The sequence below is a fragment of the Ranitomeya variabilis genome, chromosome 1 (genome assembly GCF_051348905.1).
Source record: "Ranitomeya variabilis isolate aRanVar5 chromosome 1, aRanVar5.hap1, whole genome shotgun sequence".
Classification (NCBI taxonomy): domain Eukaryota; kingdom Metazoa; phylum Chordata; class Amphibia; order Anura; family Dendrobatidae; genus Ranitomeya; species Ranitomeya variabilis.
In genome coordinates, this window is record NC_135232.1 from 913059286 (window position 1) to 913067538 (window position 8253).

Consider the following 8253-nt stretch of genomic DNA (forward strand, 5'->3'; position numbering starts at 1 on the left):
AGCTTTTCTCATGATTGTCTACTCCTGGCTATGAAGTTCAAAGCTCAATGAGGTTACAAAACCAAAAAAAGTGCTTTAGTAAGTCAGTAAAAAGTAGGTAGGAGTATTTAAAACAAGAAAATGATAAGGGTGCCCATACTTATGCACCTGTCAAATTTTGTTTGAATGCAGATTGCACATTTTCAGTTAGTACAATAAACCTCATTTCAAGGCAGAAACATTACTGTGTCCAACAGTTATTAGATATATGAAACTGAAATAGCTGTTGCAAAAAAAACAATTTTTATAAAACATTAAGCTTAAGATTAATAGGGGTGCCCAAACTTTTTCATATAACTGTACATTGTCAATGTTGCTTCCTAAGCGGACAGTTTGATTTCACAGAAGTTTGATTTACTCAGTTATATTCTGTTGTTTAAGTGTTCCCTTTATTTTTTTGAGCAGTGTATTTGTAGCAACTCAATAAGATATGCAATAGAGAAAAAGGATCCATGCTACTAATAAAATATAAAATTTTACTTATTTTGCGATTAAAAGGTAAATCAACAGAGAACATGTAACAAAAGCAAGTGGGCACACCTATCATACCGCTGCTCCCACCTCCTCGCTCGCTCCCGGCGTCTGCTTCTCGTGCGCGCGCGCATACCAGGTTCAGTACTGCGCGTGTGCACTTCTGATCTGTTGGCGCTTCTCTTCGTCTCCTCTATGGTCCTGGAGGACTAGTACCTGGAAGTCGGTCCTCCTTATTGTCCCCTCTATGGTTCTGGAGGTCTGTTACCCAGAAGTTCTACCCTGCCTTTAGGTATTTAAACTGCTTCCTGCCGACCCTCTGCGCCTGGTTATCATTTGTTCCTTCAGGTGTTCCTGGCCGCTCTTAGTCTCTGTGAAGTTCGTTTTCCCTCTGACTTTGGGTTTATCCTGTCTTTCCTGTATCCTGCTAGCCTCTGCATTTCCTCAGTTCCTCCGCCAGTCCCTGTACTGCTGCAGTTTACCCATCAGTCCTGTTTTACCCATCAGTCCTGTTTTACCCATCAGTCCTGTTTCTCTGCAGTACTCACCTATCCTGTGGTCCTACTATCTCCGCCTCTTCTTGGTCCTCTCCCGTCCTGGTCCTCCAGCTTCCGTGGCGATAGTCCCTCACGGGCCTGCCCCTAACTCTCCCTGTATAGGGGGTGGTCTATCTGGTCAGCTCGTCCGTGAGGGGTTCGTCGTCACGGTCTAGAGGGTCCACTCTCCGTTTTCCCTCTTTGAATCGTCACACTTAAATAGGACTGCACTCGGGTGACATCTGAGTGCAGCCTGATTCTTACAGCATAACAGTATAACCAGGCCCTGGGCCCCGCTGGTGTCTCTGCCACTCAAAAGGAGTTACTTTTTTTGCGGGAGAACCAGACTAGAATCATGTCCTTTCTCAAGAACATGGAGTCTCGTCTCGCGACGTTACAGTCTACCGACCCTGGTAACGCTACTCAGTTGGCGTCTCTTCAGCAAGAGTTAAGTCAACAACGGGACACTCAGTCCCATATTTAGAATTTTATGGCCTCTGTCGATAATCGACTTCTCTCTTCAGACTGCCGCTTCTGCTCCTGTACAGGCGTCCGCTCCACAGCCATCGCCCCGTCTTGCCAGGCCACTTTGAATTATCCCCGCTACTGTACCCAACTGACCGAACTAAGGTGGCTTTTGTGGTGTCCCATTTGGAGGGCGAGGCTTTGGCTTGGGTGAACCCTCTTTGGGAGCGAGATGATCCAGTGGTTTCTCAACTTGCTTTTTTTTAGACACCTTCCGCAAGGTGTTTGATGAACCTGGTCGTCTGGTATCGACTACTGAGTCCCTTTTCAACCTTAGTCAGGGGACCCTTTCTGTAGCTCAATATGCCATCCGTTTCCGGACACTGTCCTCTGATTTAGGTTGGAATAGTGAGGCTTTGGTGGCAGCATTTTGGCGAGGTTTGTCTTCCCGCATTAAGGATGAGCTGGCAGGGCGGGATACTCCTTCTGCTTTAGATGACCTTATCTCTTTGGCGACTCGCATTGATTTGCGGTTCCAGGAGCGTTCTCGTGAGGTTGTCAGAGAGAGGAGACCTCCTCGTTTATCCTCCATTACACGTGGTACTTCTCTTTCCCAAACCACTGCAGTTTCTTCCTCTTCTTCCCCTGAGCCTATGCAGGTTGATCGCCTCAAGCCTGCCGAACAACGCCGAAAGGAGAGACTCGCACAGGGCTTATGCTTTTATTGTGGCAGCGCTTCTCATCTTCTGCATTCTTGTCCCCAGAAGCCGGGAAATGCCTCCGCCTAGGTCAGGTAAGAGAGACCTCCCTAGGTAGCCGTGATTCCTCTCCACCTTTGATTTTGCCTGTCATTTTACACATGGGTTCCAGTCGCTTTTCTCTTGAGGCTTATGTAGATTCTGGTGCGGCTGGGAATTTTGTTCAACTTGAGCTGGTGGAGAGGCTTGGGATTCCTGTCAGATCCTTGGAGGTTCCTAGGCAAATAGCTTCTGTCGACGGTCAGCCTTTGCGGGAGGTCATTTCTTCTGTCACAGAGGAGATTGAGATTCAAATTGGAGCTTTACATCGAGAAAAGTTGGCATTTTATGTTTTACCGTCTTTATCCCATGCATTTCTTTTAGGACTCCCCTGGCTAAGAAACCATAAACCTACTCTGAATTGGCATACTGCGGACGTCCTATCCTGGGGACAGATTTGTCAAAACAGATGCCTGCTTCCCGTCAAGCCTGCTAGTCTCCCTCCCTCGGCTCCGGAACTAGCGAATCTACCCGCAGCTTATCACTGTTTTTCGGATGTTTTCAACAAAAAGGAAGCAGAGGTCTTACCTCCACATCGCCCATAAGACTGTCCGATAGATCTTGTATCCGGCTCTACTCATCCTAGAGGTCGTATTTATCCTCTGTCACCCCCTCCGAGACTCAAGCCATGTCTGAATACGTTCAAGAGAATGTGGCCAGAGGCTTTATACGGAAGTTCTCCTCTCCTGCAGGAGCTGGTTTTTTCTTCGTCAAGAAGAAGGACGATTCCCTTCGTCCCTGCATTGATTACCGTGGCCTCAATAACATCACCATTAAAAACAAGTATCCACTTCCTCTCATCCCAGAACTTTTTGATCATCTGCGTGGAGCACGAATCTTCACTAAACTGGATCTCAGAGGAGCTTACAACTTGATCCGAATTCGTTCGGGAGATGAATGGAAGACTGCGTTTAACACCAGAGACGGTCATTATGAGTATTTGGTGATGCCTTTTGGCTTATGTAATGCTCCTGCAGTTTTTCAAGAGTTGGTGAATGATGTTTTTCGGGACCTACTTTACACCTGTGTAGTGGTATACTTGGATGACATCCTTGTGTTTTCACCGGATCTGCTTTCTCATAGGAGACATGTGCGGCAAGTTCTTCTCCGTCTGAGGGAGAATCGTCAGTATGCTAAACTTGAGAAGTGTGCCTTCGAACAGTCGTCCCTACCGTTCCTGGGCTTCATCATCTCTGATTCTGGTCTGTGTATGGATCCGGCTAAAGTTTCTGCCGTACTCAACTGGCCACGTCCGCTTAGGGTTAAGGCGATTCAGCGTTTTCTAGAATTCGCGAATTACTATCGGCAATTTATTCCTCATTTCTCCTCCTTGTCGGCTTCCATCTCTTCTTTGATAAAGAAGGGTGCCAATCCTCGTCTTTGACCAGCAAAGGCTGAAAAGGCTTTTCATTCTCTCAAAGAAGCATTCGCCTCCGCTCCTTTACTCCATCGCCCTGAAGCTATTAAACCCTTCCTCCTAGAGGTTGACGCGTCTGCTGTCGGTGCCGGAGCTGTGCTTTCTCAGAAGTCTTCTACTGGTCGTCTTGTGCCCTGTGGTTTCTTCTCCAAGACTTTCTCTTCTTCTGAAAGAAATTATTCCATTGGCGACAGAGAACTTTTGGCCATTAAATTGGCTTTAGAGGAGTGGAGATATCTGTTGGAAGGAACCTTACATCCCTTTGTCATCTTTACGGATCATAAGAATTTGGCATACATCCGTTCAACGCACCGACTGAATCCCCGTCAGGCCAGGTGGGCCTTGTTCTTTGCCCGATTTGACTTTGAACTTCGCTTCCTGCCTGGAGAAAAGAACTTCAAAGCTGACGCTCTATCCAGGTCCTTCTTGTCGGTGGACACTGAGAAGGAGTCCTCGCACATCATTGACCCCGCTAAAATCATCACACTTGCTCCAGTATGTATGACCTCTTTACCTCCGGGTAAGACTTTCGTTTCTGAGAGGAACAGGAGACGTGTGTTACTCTGGGGACATGCTTCCAAGCTAGCGGGACATGTCGGTTTCAAGAAAACTCTTGATCTAATATCTCGTTACTACTGGTGGCCGACTCTTTTGAAGGATGTCCAAGCTTTTGTGGTCTCTTGTCCTTCCTGTGCCAAGAACAAAGTACCCAGGCGGCTTCCTTCCGGGCTTATTCTTCCTCTTCCAGTGCCTACCGCTCCGTGGCAACATATCGCAATGGATTTCTTAACTGATCTGCCTCGTTCCTGTGATTGTACCGTCATCCTCGTGGTTGTGGACCGTTTTTCTAAAATGGCACATTTCATTGCTCCTCCTGGTCTGCCTTTGGCTCCTGAACTGGCGAAGATTTTTGTTCAACATATTTTTCGCATTCATGGTCTTCCACAGCACATTGTTTCTGACCGGGGAGTTCAGTTCACCGCTCGTTTCTGGAGATCTCTCTGTAAGTCATTGAACATTTCGCTTGATTTTTCTTCGGCCTATCATCCACAGTCCAACGGCCAAGTGGAGCGTACCAATCAGATCCTGGTTACTTATCTCCGGCATTTCTCCAACGCTCATCAAAATGATTGGTCTGACTTACTACCATGGGCCGAGTTTTCTTATAATAACCACACCAGCGAAGCTTCTACCAAATCTCCATTTTTTGTCATCTACGGACAACACCCTAGTCTTCTTCTACCAGTTCCTCCTGTCTCTACTGTGCCGGCGGCAGATCTTCTGTCTAGAGAATTCTCCAGAGTTTGGCAGGAGACCAAGTCTGCTCTCGAACTAGCTCAGCATAGGATGAAGAGGCATGCAGATAAAAGGCGTCTTGATTCTCCTGTGTTCCATACTGGGGATAAGGTCTGGCTTTCTTCTAGATTTATTCGCCTTAAAATCCCTTCACATAAACTGGGTCCCCGTTATATTGGTCCTTTCGAGGTTTTGGCACGTATTAACAACGTTTCTTACAAACTTAAATTACCTGCCTCTCTTCGTATACCTAATTCCTTTCATGTATCTCTCCTTAAGCCTGTAGTTTTTAATCGGTTTCATACCTGGACTCTTTCTTCACCTTCGCCTGTTTCCGCAGACAATGTTTTTGAGGTTAAGGACATTTTGGCCCTGAAAAAAATTAGAGGTAGAACTTTGTTTTTGGTTGACTGGAAGGGTTTCGGTCCTGAGGAGAGATCCTGGGAGCCTCGGGAGAATATTCAGGCTCCCCGAATTTGAGCTAAGTTTCTTTCTGGCCTAAAGAGGAGGGAGGGATGTAAAGACGGGGGTACTATCATACTGCTGCCGCCTCCTCGCTCGCTCCCGGCCTCTGCTTCTCGTGCGTGCGCGCATAACAGGTTCAGTGCTGCGCGTGTGCACTTCTGATCTTCTGTTGGCGCTCCTCTTCGTCTCCTCTATGGTCCTGGAGGACTAGTACCTGGAAGTCGGTCCTCCTTATTGTCCTCTCTATGGTTCTGGAGGTCTGTTACCCGGAAGTGCTACCCTGCCTTTAGGTATTTAAACTGCTTCCTGCCGTCCCTCTGTGCCTGGTTATCATTTGTTCCTTCAGGTGTTCCTGGCCGCTCTTAGTCTCTGTGAAGTTCATTTTCCCTCTGACTTTGGGTTTATCCTGTCTTTCCCGTATCCTGCTAGCCTCTGCGTTTCCTCAGTTCTTCCGCCAGCCCTGTACTGCTGCAGTTTACCCATCAGTCCTGTTTTACCCATCAGTCCTGTTTACCCATCAGTCCTGTTTCTCTGCAGTACTCACCTATCCTGTGGTCCTACTATCTCCGCCTCTTCTTGGTCTTCTCCCGTCCTGGTCCTCCAGCTTCCGTGGCGATAGTCCCTCATGGGCCTGCCCCTAACTCTCCCTGTATAGGGGGCGGTCTATCTGGTCAGCTCGTCCGTGAGGGGTTCGTCGTCTCGGTCTAGAGGGTCCACTCTCCGTTTTCCCTCTTTGAATCCTCACACTTAAATAGGACTGCACTCGGGTGACATCTGAGTGCAGCCTGATTCTTACAGCATAACAACACCAGCTATTTCAGTGAAAAGATCCTGGAAAAATAGACAATATGCTGCCAAGATGCAATAAGTACATACAAAAAGAAGATATAATAATTATTATATTATCAGTTTATCAATATGTTGTATGTCTCACCATAAAGCAAAGGCATGTATGTATATGGCAGAATATGGCAGAAATACTCAAGCTACTTACCGGTAGCGGTGTTTTTCAGGAGCCGATGACCGCACCAACGAGAGAGGGGATCTGCCCTTCGGGGACAAGAAACCTACAGACATAAAAGGGCAGCAGGGGCTGGCTGGCACTTTTCAGCCTGGGGGGCAATCACAAGGCAGTGGCCCTCGAGTTGCGGTGGCCCTCCTTTTCCCTGCTTACCTCTGACCATTGCATTAAAGCAGCAGACATAACAGGCTTTAAAAACAGGCTGGTACAGAGATATGGGAACAGAACTGAGCTTGCTGCATAGATATGGGAGCAGAACCGAGCTTACTACAGAGATATGGGAGCAGAACCGAGCTTACTACAGAGATATGGGAGCAGAACCGAGCTTACGACAGAGATATTGGAGCAGAACAGAGCTTCCTATAGAGATATAGGAGCAGAACAGAGCTTACTGCAGAGATATGGGAGCAGAACGGAGCTTACTACAGACATATGGGCGCAGAACGGAGCTTACTACAGACATATGGGCGCAGAACGGAGCTTACTACAGAGCAGTATAATATAGTAAAATATATAGATGAATTAGAAATGGCGACACACGCAAACGTCATCTGCATTAGTAATATATGCACCATTACATAATTAGTTGTAGGCTGGGTTCACAAGAGTGAAGTTTACATTCTGTATACGCACCACAACCTCCAGCCTCGCGGAGGGTATCCCTCCTGTAAACCCAGCCTGACGGGGACAACCCCTTATAAATGGAAGTGTGCTCCTCTAAACCATGCAATCACTGCCAATCCTCCAACCGTAAGTGGTGAATTTCCAGAGCTGGGAAATGGAATTTCAATATTAGAACACGTCAACTTTGGTTCCCGTCCCTCCTCAAGGAAGTAAGGCAGACAGGTGTGATAAGACTATTAGAAAAACTACTGCCACACACACGGCAGTACATACTGGCAGAAGGGTGAGGGCATTAGTGCCTGTGTATGGACATGTCAGAGGCTAGAGAGAAGAAAGTTTGGTCCCTCTTAGCTTCTGGCAATGTTTTACCTCAGCTCACATTTGGGCCATACCATTGTAAAACAGGTAGACACATTTACCCACTGACCCTACTATTCATAAGGAACTGCTGTCTACCCCTTAGTTGCCCACTGTATATAGTCAGTGTGGGGATGTGGGCTACAGAACAACACAGGGCGATGACACTGCTACCTGAATCCTTCAGCTGCCCTACAATATGCAGGGAGTAAAACCAGTACAAAGTATGGCAGCCTCCCTGCAGAGCTGTCCAGGGCCGGACTGGGACAAAAAAGGAGCAATGCCACACAAACCCCACCAGCCCACAGACTATAAAGGTACCTTCACACTCAGCAACTTTACAACGATATCGCTAGCAATCTGTGACGTTGCAGCGTCCTGGATAGCGATCTCGTCGTGTTTGACACGCAGCAGCGATCTGGATCCTGCTGTGATATCGCTGGTCGGAGCTAGAAGTCCAGAACTTTATTTGGTCGTCAGGTCGGCGTGTATCGTCATGTTTGACATCAAAAGCAACGATGTCAGCAATGTTTTACATGGAGCTAACGACCTGTGAGAACGATAAATGAGTCGCCGTTACGTCACAGGATCGCTCCTGCATCGTTCTGGAGCTGCTGTGTTTGACGTCTCTACAGCGACCTAAACAGCAACGCTGCAGCGATCGGATCGTTGTCTATATCGCTGCAGCGTCGCTGAGTGTGACGGTACCTTAACACTCCCCCCATACCCGATCAGTGGATTTTCCTATACTGTGTTGTGCCCTTC